This window comes from Lepidochelys kempii, chromosome 1, assembly GCF_965140285.1.
Source record: "Lepidochelys kempii isolate rLepKem1 chromosome 1, rLepKem1.hap1, whole genome shotgun sequence".
In the NCBI taxonomy this organism is placed as follows: domain Eukaryota; kingdom Metazoa; phylum Chordata; order Testudines; family Cheloniidae; genus Lepidochelys; species Lepidochelys kempii.
Window position 1 is genome coordinate 189,961,490 of NC_136380.1, and position 14,086 is coordinate 189,975,575.

Sequence of the window (14,086 nt, forward strand, 5' to 3'; positions counted from 1 at the left end):
GGATCAGGCTCAGTTTCAAATCCTTATTGACTAGGGCAGATTAGTTACAAGCACCCTGCTGCAAGCTGCAGTCGACTGCCTGGATACTGCATCGAGATCCACAGTGAGTGCTACAGGAGTGCAATGGGAATCTTGGCACTCTTCAGGATTTCCTGGGGAGGTACAGGTCTTTCCTGTCAATGAAATCCATCTTATTAATGAATATACAAATATCTTTGCATTCACTAAAACGCTCCAGAGTGACTCTCCATTCCCTGTGTATTTATACATAAGCCCTGAAGATAATGTACCATAAGCAGCCTTACAAGCAAAGACCCTTACCACAGACATTTCTACCACCAGCGCTCTTACCACCAACCTTGCAAACAGAAGAAGGTGCAGAAATGGAGATGCCCTGCCCTGTCCATCTCTACTGCAATTACCCAGCTTTATGCCCTGAGCACAAGATACTTTTAATGGCAGATGGTGGAGCTGCAAACCAATATTGATGCATCCAATTCCAAGATCTGTTTAGTGGACATGTTCTGCAATTTTTCCACATCTGGAGAGCAATAACAATGGACATCTGAGTTCTTGATATCATCCATTCCAGCTATACTAATGAGTTGATCTCTCCCATCCCTCCACAGCCCCTTCCCTCTCCCTCTTCATGGGCCAATCTCATAAGGAGATGCTCCTTCAGGAGATAAAATCTCTTACAGTGAGGACCAATAGAACAACTAGCTCTTCAACTTCAAGGAAAGGGGATGTATTCCAAATATTTTCTAGTCCCCAAAAAGAAAGGAGGGTGGAGATCCATCCTCAACCTGTGGTGACTCAACGTCTTTATAAGCAAGCTAATATTCCACATGGTTACACTGGCATTGATAATACCATGCCTAGAAAAATACATAGCTCACAGTTCTTAATATGAAAGACATATACTTTCACATAGATATCCACTCTTTGCCACAGAAGATTCCTCAGATTTGTGGTAGGTCCCAACCACTATCAACACAGTGTAGGCCAGTTTGGCCTAGCAGTTGCACCCAGCATCTTCACGAAGGTGATTTCCATAGTAGTAGCACAACTCAGATGGGGCATTTCCTCCCCCCCACCCCATCTTTCTGTATCTAGACAACTGGTTTCTTGTAGGCAGGACACGCCCAGAAGTTATAGCTTCAACCTCGTCACTGCTCTATCTCTTAGCACCCCTGGAAATCTCTGTGAACATGCAAAAGTCTACCCTGACACCAACCCAGACTCTATATTTCAAAGGAGTGACCTTCAATTCAGTCAGAGCAAAGGCTTATCTCCCTATGGACAGATTCCATGCTATAAACAGCCTGATAGATCAAGTTATGCACCAACCCTCGGATATCAGTCCTGATTTGTTTTGCTGTGCTGGATCACCTGGCATCATATACTTAAGTGAAGCCATTCACCAGATTCACCTTTCCTGCCTTCATGCTTGGCTTCAAACAATGTATATACTGACCCAGCACAGCATGGACACTGTAGTAACAGTCCCCAAAAAGATAAGGGCCTCTCTAATTTTATGGAAAGATCCTGCACAAGTGTGCCTGGGTATTCCTTTCCTATCCCCTACACCTGATAGGACAACGATCAGATGTCTACTTGTTAATGTTGGAAGGCTCACATGGATGGTCACACAGCACAGGACCCTTGAATGATCCAGGAAACCAGAATGCACATAAGTCTCCTGCAACTCAGGGTTGTCTGAGAAGCATGCAAAGCAATCTTACCATTAATCTAATCTCATCACATTCTCATAATGTCAGGCAATATGACAACTGTTTTCTACCTAAACAAATAGGGAGAAATGATATTTATTCCTCTGTGTATAGAAGTGGTCACTTTATGGAACTCGTGTATCAAGTACCACATCGCTTTATCAGCAGTCTCCCAAGCTCCTGGAATTCACTGGTGAACTGCCTCAGCAGATACTTTGCCACTGCCATGAGTGGGGCTTAGTGGTGAACAGCATCTCCACTCAGTGGAGAGAACCTACCTGGGACATGGTCGCCTCCCTCACAAACAGAAAATGCAGCATTTATTGTTCCAGAGGAGCTCAGGGCCAGATCTCCAGCGGCAATACTCTCCTACTCCCTTGGGCAGACTCTTTGAACTATGCCTTTTCTCTTGTGGTGCTGCTTCTTCAAGTACTGTGGAAAATTTGACAGGGCGGAGCATGAATCATGCTTACTGTGCTCAAATGGCCCAGGCAGTTCTGGTTCCCAGGTCTCCTGCAAATGTTAGCCTGGCCACCCATCAGCATTCATCCTTTCCCAGACCTCATGACTCAAGAGAATGGCAGGGTCAGATATTTTAACCCAGAAGCTCTTCACCTCATGGCTTTGTATTTGGATGGGAATCAGATCTATAATTCTTCCATTCCAAACCTGTGCAAGCCGTTCCAGAAAATGTTACCTTGCCAAGTAGAACCATTTCTCTATCTGGGCTCAGCAGCACTGAATGTCTCTTGAGGCAACAAGTATTCCTGATATTTTGGTTTACCTCAAGATGATGGGTCTCTGTCTTCTTTAAGATGTGGTTATCAAACTATTTTCAAATACGCAAAAAGTCACAGTATAAAATTGAGAAGGCAGCTCAAGACTCTTCTTTCTTTTTCACAACTTCTTTGCATGTTGCTTTAAATGTAATTGTGTGCATGAATAAGAAAATAACTATAAAAGCAGCTAGATATATTTTGCAGGTAGCTTTTTGCTGATCCCACACACAACATCTATGACAAATAAGTGAAGCACTGTCTTACAGGGTGCTTTCTCTTCTGTTCAGCTCATCTCCCCTCTTATCTGATCATCATTTATCACATCTCTAAGATTCATCTTGCTGGTGCAAAGCTTTTTGGATCATGGAGCTTACATCCATAGTTGATTCTACAGCAGACCATCTATGACCCCTCTTAATAAAAGAACTAAAAATTCAGAATTTAGTTCCTTCACTTTCATTTATTTGTGCGACTTCCCAAAAGACTCTGACAATTTTTTAATTAATATCTCCATTACAGATATATGAAGTGATTTTTTTTTAAATATTCAGGAGGATTAATTTCCCTTTCACCTTAGTTATACCCTTATACATCAGACACAAATAATGCCACATTATTTTCTTACACTTGGGTTCATAGAATATCAGGGTTGGAAGGGACCTCAGGAGGTCATCTAGTCCAACCCCCTGCTCAATGCAGGACCAATCCACAGTTTTTGCCCCAGATCCCTAAATGGCCCCCTCAAGGATTGAACTCACAACCCTGGGTTTAGCAGGTTAATGCTCAAACCACTGAGCTATCCCTCCTCCTGTCTTTAAGATGTCAGGTACAAGGCAAAAGGATACCTTGTACTGACAGCCTGATTGAGCCCCTTTCTATAATTATTATTTCTATTATAGTTACACCTAGTACACGTTTACACTGCAAAAAAACCCACCTGGTGTAGTGAGTCTCAGAGTCCAGATCTATGGACGCAGGCTTGCACTACGATGCTAAATAGCTGCACAGACATTCCTGCTTGGGCTTTGGGGATGTGGATTTCAGAGCCCAAGCTCCAGCCCCAGTGGGAATGTCTACACGGCTATTTTTAGCACCATAGCACAGGCCCAAGTCTGTAGACATGGTGCTGCAGGCTTTTTCCCCAGTGTAGAGGCCCCAAATAAGATCGGAGGCCCATTGAGCTAGGCATTCTATACACATAGTAAGAAACAGTGTCCCTTTTTAATTCCAGTTTTTTGTTGAAAAATGCTGGTTCATTGAAACTGAAACCTTTCGTGGGAGAGGGTCAGTTTTGACAAAACTTTGGTTGGGAGGTTTTCTTTGATAGAGGGTAGAATTTCTAGTCAGAGAGAGACCCACTCCACAATAGCCAATAGAATACCCTGGTGGTTAGGGCATTCACCTAGGATGTTGGGAGACCCTGCTGTAGTTGAATCTCCCGCTGCTTTGAATCAGGCAGAGCAGGAATTTGAACTTTGGTTTCCCACCCAGGAGAGTGCCATAATGACCAAACTGTTGGCTATTGAAAGATGTTGGGGACAACTCTACTCCCCCCACCCCCCCAAAAAAAAAGTCCAAAAGCTTTCAGGTTTGTCCCATTGGAATGGGAAACTTTTTGATGTAACAAAATTCTGCGAGATGCGAAGAAAAAACATTTCCAACCCAGCTTTACTTGTGAGCTCTGAGAAGACTACAGCATAAAGTAAAATCGCTGCTAACAAGTGGTAGGATCTCTTAGATTATCAACATTCAATACTATGGATCATTAGACTATATTTAATCATTTCTCTTACTTTGAAGTAATTAAGTTAAACATTTCAATGACTTAATTAATGTTTAAAAGACGTTGCATACATTTACTCAAGATCATATTTCCCCTCCCCCCACCCTCTTGAACGGTATCCGCTTCTGCCTTTTAGGACTCTGTTTTGAGGCCATTTTATATTCCATATATTGTATTATTTGCAGAGATAATTAAACAATCCATTATAGTACCATCTTCTATGAAAGCCATGCTTTCTTGTGGAATGAAAAAAGGATTTGATTGATACTTTTCAGAGTAACAGCCGTGTTAGTCTGTATTCGCAAAAAGAAAAGGAGTACTTGTGGCACCTTAGAGACTAACCAATTTATTTGAGCATAAGCTTTCATGAGCTACAGCTCACTTCATCGGATGCATACTGTGGAACATGCAGAAGATGTTTTTATACACACAGAGCATGGAAAAAATGGGTGTTTATCACTACAAAAGGTTTTCTCTCCCCCCACCCCACTCTCCTGTTGGTAATAGCTTATCTAAAGTGATCACTCTAGCACAAATCCAGGTTTTCTCCCCAACGGCCCTCCCAACCCACTCTCCTGTTGGTAATAGCTTATTTAAAGTGATCACTCTCCTTACAATGTGTATGATAACCAAGGTGGGCCATTTCCAGCACAAATCCAGGGTTTAACAAGAACGTCTGAGGAACAGTGGGGATGGGGGGGGGAGGAGGAATAAACAAGGGGAAATAGGTTACTTTTTATAATGAATCAACCATCCCCAGTCTCTATTCAAGCCTAAGTTAATTGTATCCAATTTGCAAATTAATTCCAATTCAGCAGTCTCTCGTTGGAGTCTGTTTTCGAAGTTTTTTGTTGAAGGATAGTCACTTTGAGATCAGAAATCGAGTGACCAGAGAGATTGAAGTGTTCTCCGACTGGTTTATGAATGTTATAATTCTTGACATCTGATTTGTGTCCATTTATTCTTTTACGTAGAGTTTGACCAATGTACATGGCAGAGGGGCATTGCTGGCACATGATGGCATATATCACATTGGTGGATGTGCAGGTGAACGAGCCTCTGATAGTGTGGCTAATGTTATTAGGCCCTGTGATGGTGTCCCCTGAATAGATATGTGGGCACAGTTGGCAACGGGCTTTGTTGCAAGGATAGGTTCCTGTGTTAGTGGTTCTGTTGTGTGGTATGTGATTGTTGGTGAGTATTTGCTTCTGGTTGGGGGGCTGTCTGTAGGCAAGTACTGGCCTGTCTCCCACGATTTGTGAGAGTGTCGGGTCGTCCTTCAGGATAGGTTGTAGATCCTTGATAATGTGTTGGAGGGGTTTTAGTTGGGGGCTGAAGGGGACGGCTAGTGGCGTTCTGTTATTTTCTTTGTTAGGCCTGTCCTGTAGTAGGTGACTTCTGGGAACTCTTCTGGCTCTATCAATCTATTTCTTCACTTCCACAGGTGGGTACTGTAGTTGTAAGAATGCTTGATAGAGATCTTGTAGGTGTTTGTCTCTGTCTGAGGGGTTGGAGGAAATGCGGTTGTATCACAGAGCTTGGCTGTAGACAATGGATCGTGTGGTGTGGTCAGGGTGAAAGCTGGAGGCATGTAGGTAGGAATAGCGGTCAGTAGGTTTCTGGTATAGGGTGGTGTTTATGTGACCATCGTTTATTAACACTGTAGTGTCCAGGAAGTGGCTATTACCAACAGGAGAGTGGGGTGGGGGAGGGGGGGGAGAAAACCTGGATTTGTGCTGGAAATGGCCCACCTTGATTATCATACACATTGTAAGGAGAGTGATCACTTTAGATAAGCTATTACCAGCAGGAGAGTGGGGTGGGGGGAGAGAAAACCTTTTGTCGTGATAAACACCCATTTTTTTCATGGTCTGTGTGTATAAAAACATCTTCTGTATTTTCCACAATATGCATCCGATGAAGTGAGCTGTAGCTCACGAAAGCTTATGCTCAAATAAATTGGTTAGTCTCTAAGGTGCCACAAGTACTCCTTTTCTTTTTGATTGATACTGACATTCTTTACTGTGATAAAATCAAAATCTGAGAATGGTAAATTATCTGGAATTAAATTCAGACAAAGAACATGAACTTGTCAGCACACCCACTTCTTTTTCCAATTGTAGTTCAATTTTGTGCACCGGTAGAAGCTTATTAGTTTTTTTAAAATATTTTTAATGGAGATTCAGATAAGTACACTGGCATGAACAGAATTCAGATGAAGTTCATTGCTATTTAGAATATAAATCGGTGAAGCATTTTTGATTCCTGAATTAATAAAAGTAGAATTAAATTATGATATTTAACATTACTGATCATTTACTGTGTTTATTAAGAAGTGTCATTCAAATGCAGCTGCTTATCTCTGCTTTCATTGTTAAAGATATGAACGGTAATTGTGTTGTTTTAGATTCATAACTGATATAGCACTTATGACCTGGATAGTGTGCACATCACATGTACCACTGTCTGTTGGGTGAAATCCAAACTCCTCCACTGCGTGACATGAGCAATATGCTATTAACAGCTAATGGACATTCTTCTCTAGTTGAAGTGGTAGGCTCTGTTTATTTAGAGCAGATGATCTAAGTTTTATTAAGACAAACTAAACTTTGTTCAGTGACAGTTAGGGAGGCATCAAGATCATCCCACCAACCAAAACTTTAAAAGTCTGGAAATAAGTTAAGAGAAATGTCTCCTGTATTCCTGACCACCTTCTTATGCAGTAACTGTGATCGTTAGTGCACTCCAATACTTTACAAGGCTCTGATAGATAACAAAAAGCAACATGTACCCTAACTTCATCAAACTCATGCTTTCACATAAAACTTCAATGGCAGCCCTAAATGCTCTTGCAGCTGACTGTCACATTCTATACATTGGGTAGCTATTCTGCCTTAATAGGTTGCCATTAAAGTTTTGTGTGAGCTTAAATTTGAAGAAGATGGCATGATTTTGTTAAAGTATTTTTGGTCTTCAAAGCCTTATCTAAGGGTACGGCTACAGTATGAAATAATTTTGAATGTATTCTATTCGAATTTTCAGAAGCGATTTTATACATTCAGTCTTCTGTGTCTCCACTAAAGCATGTGAATTCAGCGGAGTGCGTCCACAGTACCAAGGTTAGCATTGAATGTTGGAGCGGTGCACTGTAGGTAGCTATCCCGCAGTTCCTGCAGTCCCCGCCGCCCATTGGAATTCTGGGTTAAGCTCCCAGTGCATGATGGGGCAAAAACATTGTCACGGGTGTTTCTAGGTGTGTGTCGTCAATCGCTCCTCCCTTCATGAAAGCTACAGCAAACAATTGTTGCATGCCTCTTTGGCGTGCAGACGCCATCCTGCTTTCAGCAGATGGTACACCGCTGCTCTCCTGCTACTGTGAATCCACCTCGCATTTCCTGTCATCTTCTTATGTAATCTCTAGTATCTACTCTTTCTCTTCCTCATTGAACGCTTCTGCTGCCAACTCTGCTCGGCCATCGTGAACCGAGCAGCACAGCTTCTGCCACTGACTCTGCTCTCCCGCTCTTGCCACGCTACCAAGCTTCTCCATGTTGTTTGTCCTGGGCTCCCGCCTCCGTGAAAGCTACAGAAGACAACCATTTCCCACCTTTTTTTGGCTATCATGAATCGAACAGCACCTCTTCCGCTGCCACTCTGCTCTCCTACGTTTCGCGCCCTTTTTCCAGGATTGCCAATGCAGGTGCCATAGCCATGGAGCCTGCTCAGATGTCCGCTGCAGTTTTGACCATTGTAAATACCTTGCGCATTATTCAGCAGTATGTGCAATACCTGCAAAACCGGGCAAGGAAGCAACAACAGCGCAATTACGACACTGATGAGGACAGGGACACAGACTTTCCTAGAAACATGGCATGTGGCGATTGGGAGATCATGGTGGTGTTGGGCCAGGTTCATGCCATGGAATGCTGATTCTGGGCCCTGGAAACAAGCACAGACTGGTGGGACTCCAAAGTGTTGTAGGTATGGGATGATTCCCAGTGGCTGCGAAACTTTTGTATATGTAGGGCCACTTTCATGAAACTTTGTGACTTGCTGTCCCCTGCCCTATAGCGCAAAGACATCAAAATGAGAGCAGCCCTCACAGTTGAGAAGCGAGTGGTGATAGCCCTGTGGAAGCTTGCAATGTCCGACAGCTACCGGTCAGTCGGGAATCAGTTTGGAGTGAGAAAATCTACTGTGAGGGCTGCTGTGCTGCAAGTAGCCAACGCAATCATTGACCAGCTGTTATCAAGGGTAGTGACTCTGGGAAATGTGCAGATCATTGTGGATGGCTTTAACGTGCTGGGGTTCCCTAACTGCAGCGGGGCAATAGAAGGAACACATATCCCTATGTTGGCTCCAGAACACCGGGGTGGCCAGTACATAAACCACAAGGGGTACTTTTCCATGGTGCTGCAAGCACTGGTGGATCACAAGGGATGTTTCACTGACATCAACATGGGATGGCCGGGAAAGGTGCATGACACTCGTATCTTCAGGAACTCTGGTCTGTTTCAACAGCTGCAGGAAGGGACTTACTTCCCAGACCAGAAAATTACTGTTGGGGATGTTGAAATGCTTATAGTTATCCTTGGGGACCCAGCCTACCCTTTAATGCCATGGCTCATGAAGCCGTACACAGGCACCCTGGACAGTAGTAAGGAGCAGTTCAAATATAGGCGGAGCAAGTGCAGAATGGTGGTAGAATGTGCCTTTGGACATTTTGAAAGCGCGCTGGTGCAGTTTACTGACTCGGTTAGATCTCCGCACAAGCAATATTCCAATTGTAATTGCTTCTTGTTGTGTAATCCACAATATCCATGAGAGTAAGGGGGAGACATTTATGGTGGGGTGGGAGGTTGAGGCAACTCGCCTGATGGCCAGTTTCTCACAGCCAGACAACAGGGTGATTAGAAGAGTGCAGCAGGGCGCGCTGCACATCAGAGAAGCTTTGAAAGCCAGTTTCATGACTGGCCAGGGTACGGTGTGACAGTTGTGTTTGTTTCTCTTAAAGTTACCCCCCCCATATATATATGAAAGGAAATAAAGTCACAATTGTTTAAAAACCGTTCTTTATTATTTGTTGCACAAAACATTGAGAGAAATCAGAAGCTAGACAGGGGAGGGGAGGTATTGGGTTGGGGGGTGGAGGAGGAGGGAAGGACAAGTCCAGAAACCAAATCAAAATTTCGGATATGCCAGCTTTCTGCTGCTTGTGCAATTCTCTGGAGTTGACTCTGTGGGTCCCCGTAGCCTCCCTCCCCCCCCCCCGTGTTCTTGGGTGTCTGGGTGAGGAGGCTATGGAACTTGGGGAGGAGGGAGGGTGGTTATACAGGGGCTGCAGTGGCAGTCTGTGGTCTTGCTGCCTTTCCTACATTAGATCCACCATACAGCGGAGCATGTCAGTTTGCTCCCCCATGAGCTTGACCATAGCATCCTGCCTGCTCTCATCACGCGTATCCTTCCTCTCTTTGTATTCATGTAATGCTTTACATGACTCTGCAATTGTTTGCCTCCACGCATTCAGCTGGGCCCTATCAGTGCGGGAGGACTGCATGCGCTTGGCGAACATGTCATCCCGAGTTCGTTTTTTCTGCCTTCTAATCTGGATCAGCCTCTGGACGGAGTAGATAGGGGCCATGTTGAAACATTTGCACTTGCGGGAGGAGAAAAAGGGAGGGTAGTATTTTAAAAGATACATTTTAGAGAACAAAGGGGACACTCTTTCTCAGTGAAACAGGCAATTCATAGTACACAGCACATGTTCTTTCTGTACAAGTCACATTTTGCCTCTTATACTGAAATGCCTGCCACTTTGGTGTGAGTAACCCATCGCATGGGGCCGGGCAACAGAATTCAGCTTGCAGACAGCCATGGTAAGCCCTAGAGGCATGCGGGGTTCTGCTTTTCTGCATTCATTTCAATGCTTTCAAACTGCCGGGCTCCCTTTCCCATAGCAAACAATGCCTGGTGGGTTTGCCATATAAAAGGAGGGCCTGCGGGCTCTCTGGGATGATCATTTCACACAACTCCCTCCCTCCCTCCCCCCAACACACACACACTGCGTGGCTCCAATGAGGCTCTGAGCAGGAAGAGCCCTTTAAACTAAACGAGAACAGCCCAGCACACCTGGATTTCCCCCCACTGCCTGGCTCCAATTAAGCTCTCACTCACCAGAAGTGCCTTCTCCAGGGTCATGGTCTAAGAGCATGCCTTGAGAGTGGGGGGAGGCTATTGGCTCCAGTGTTAAGAATAGTTCCTGGCTAGGGGGGGAAACGGATTCCCCACTTGCCGCCTGTGCACTGTCCTTCTCCTCATCCTCCTCTTCATCCTCCAAAAACTCATCCTCCTCACTCCATGCTACTCCCTCCTTGCAGGTGTCCACGAACAGTGGTGGGGTAGTGGTGGCGTCACTCCCCATAATTGCATGCAGCTCATGGTAGAAGCGGCATGTATGGGGCTGTGACCCAGAGTGCCGGTTCACCTCCCTGGCTTTTTGGTACGCTTGTCTGAGCTCCTTGATTTTTGTATGACACTGCTGTGTGTTCCTGGAGTAGCCTCTTTCCATCATGGCCCTGGAGACTTTAGCGTACGTATTTGCATTTCTTTTTTTGGAACGCAGTTCTGCCATAACAGATTCATCTCCCCAACATGCGATGTGATCCAGTACCTCCCGTTCAGACCATGTTGGAGCTCGTCTGTGAATCCGGGACTGCGTGGTCGCCTGTGATGGTGGACTCTGCGTGGTCGCCTGTGATGGTGGACTCTGCGTGGTCGCCTGTGATGGTGGACTCTGCGTGGTCGCCTGTGATGGTGGACTCTGCGTGGTTGCCTGTGCTGGTGGGGACCAAACAGGAAATTCAGAAGTTCCCGGGGATTTGACTGCCTACCTGGCTAGTGCATCGGAGTTGAGTGTTGACCAGAGTGGTCATAAGGGAGCATTCTGGGATAGCTTCCGGAGGCCAATAACATCAAATTGCGTCCACAGTACTTGTAACCAGGAACTGCAATCTCGGTTTTAGCACTACTCCACTTGCCGAGGTGGAGTACAGAAATCGGACTAAAGAGCCCTTTAAATCGAAAAAACTGGTTTGGTCATGTGGACGGAATCATTTTTATTTCAGAGTAACTCGGCTAATTCCGAAATAACTGCCTACTGTAGACCAGGCCTTAATGTGAATTAATAATAACACCCTGATGTAGAAATTGTTATTCCCATATTGTAGATGGGGTGGGAAAATGTAGCAGAAAGAGGTTAAGGGCTTTAGACAAGATCATAAGAGGAGTCAGTTGCAGGAATCATGGTTGCAGCTCTCCAGTTCCTAGCTCCCTGCTCAACTCACTAGAAAAATGTTTCAATTTCGCTAATCTGTTTTAACTATCTATCCCTTTCACCATAGTATCTAAGCACTTTTCAGTTATTTTATCTATTACACTGGTAATTCAGGTATTGATCTGACTATAAAAAATAGTTTTACATTTTCAATGGGCTTTCTATAATTTAGCTAATACCTACAGAATACTTCCTGCTGGCTGAAGTCAGTGCTGCCTGCAATCAGTCAATGTTAATTTATTAATTGTTTTTATGTTAAATATTTGCTAGAACTCAGCAAGCCAAGATACAGACTTAATTCCTTAACCGCCCTTACTTGCTCTCTGCTTGTGAGGTTGGGCTTCACTTCAACCTCCTTTCTTTCCATTGCCATGAGGGGATGTCACTAGAGGCCACTAACCTTTGTGGTTCTGCTACCCCAAGAGGCTAGATTGTGGCAGCCAAAACCCTAAGTAGTAGACAGTGCTGTCATAATGCATCAGGGGCAGGGATGACTGGGGAGAGATTATGGCTCAAGTTACTTTAACTTTTTAGAGGAGTCTATGTTGCACTTTCCTCTTTCCATCCAGTGCATGGATCCTGGATCTTACAAAGGACCCACTGCAGGGTATAGGGGCAGGAGCAGCAATGCTGGTGTGACTGCCTTTCCCCACTTTCTGCTCAAAAATAGAAGTGGCACCTTAGCCTGCAAGGCAATCTCCAGCAGCTGCCTGATTTCCAAGACACTAGATCACTAGTTAGTGTCTTAATAAAGTCGGAAATAGAACAAGCAACAGATAAGCAATTTTAATGTGGGGTTGTCTGCTAAGAATTTTTGTCTATGATTTTGGACATGGTTCATATCCCGGGATGGAAGGAACTTTTATTTAGACGCCTTCATAATATAATTGGAAAAGGTGAGAGAGAGGCATTTTGCTGGGTACTGGCGCTGTTGGTGAATGAAAATTAACACCATGATAGTAGAAAATACATTCATAAAATTGACTTTCCATGCAAACTGAGTGCAGATTTAATTTGTGGAAAATGGAAAGGTCACATACAATGCAAGCTCATGTTGTGAAATCCACTGTGTTCAACCATCCCATTTAAAAAAACAAAAAATCCACAAGAGAAAGTTTCTGATCTGCACTTTGTTAAACCACAAACTTCATAAGTCTCTCACATGAGTGGCAATTTCTCTTCTTGCTTCACAGTGACTATTTAATTGCAGAGTGCTGTAGCAAAGTCACCTGTTTATGAAGGTTATTTTTACAAGCTACACTACAGAACATTTACTAGATGAAAAATGAACAAAACATTTATGCAGAATCCCTGCTTTATTTTGTTCATTAACATACTAATTCACAAAAGCAACCTAATCATAACAGCTATCCCAGTTATTAGTGCAAACTAGCAAGGTGGGTCTGTATTAACAAGAAAATGAAAAGCATAAATTGAAAAACAAATTAGAATGATGAAAATAGACTTAGAAAACATTAAAAAAAATTTAAGTCCCTAAACTTGGAAGAAAATTAATTAAAAAGAGAACCTGACAGTTAAGTATCTTTGTTTTTACATTTTACTTCTGTTAATTATTGCACAAAGTAAATTGAACATAGTGTAAATAGAAAAGGGATAATGACTCAAAGGCAATTAAAGATTCTGAAGGTTATACAGTAATTATGATTATTTTCTTTGCAAAGATAAATACTCTCATTTTCCAATGTATGCTATGTAATTAAGTCCATATGCAATTATCCTCCTTTTATCATTCACTTTCAATAGGAATTTGTTTTAAAATTATCAGGCAAGGAGAAGATATAATTGTATGCAATGGGACCCTCCTATATTTAAGTAATTTTTTTAATGACTTCAGTAAGTTAGTGGTTCCCAGCCTTTATTTTTCCTGGAGTCATTTTGAGAGGGATGAGCAGATTGCAATCTCCATTTGTCCCTCACCTGGCACAGTTGCTGCTCTCTCCTTTTGTCTGTCCATTTTTTTTCTTATTTTTTTAATTGTTTTTATTTTTGTTTCCGTCTTTGTAATTGTGGCTTTGACAGACTAGGTGCCAGGTCATGCCTAGGTCTCCATGCCTCAGTTCACTAATGATAAATACATAGCTGGAATCACTGTCTCTCCTGTGTGTTTAGTATTGAAGTATTTAGTATATTAGAATTATAAGAATGTGTTTAATGTTTAGACTTTATTGAATGCTTGTGAGTTGCTGCTTGCATTAATCTTGCTGATAACATCTGAATCCCATATTGTAAAGTAATATTTGAGCATTTGTATTGTGAGCCTCTGTGACTGTGTAAAACACAGGACAGTAGAGAGACATTAACTAGTGTAATGTGCTGATCTCCAACAGAAGCTGTTCTATCCTTCACAACAGGATGGGTCTATTGACACCAGATGGACTATTGTGAATGATTAAGAGGACAAAACACTTTGTAGCTCTGCTCTTCCTCCCCATGACAA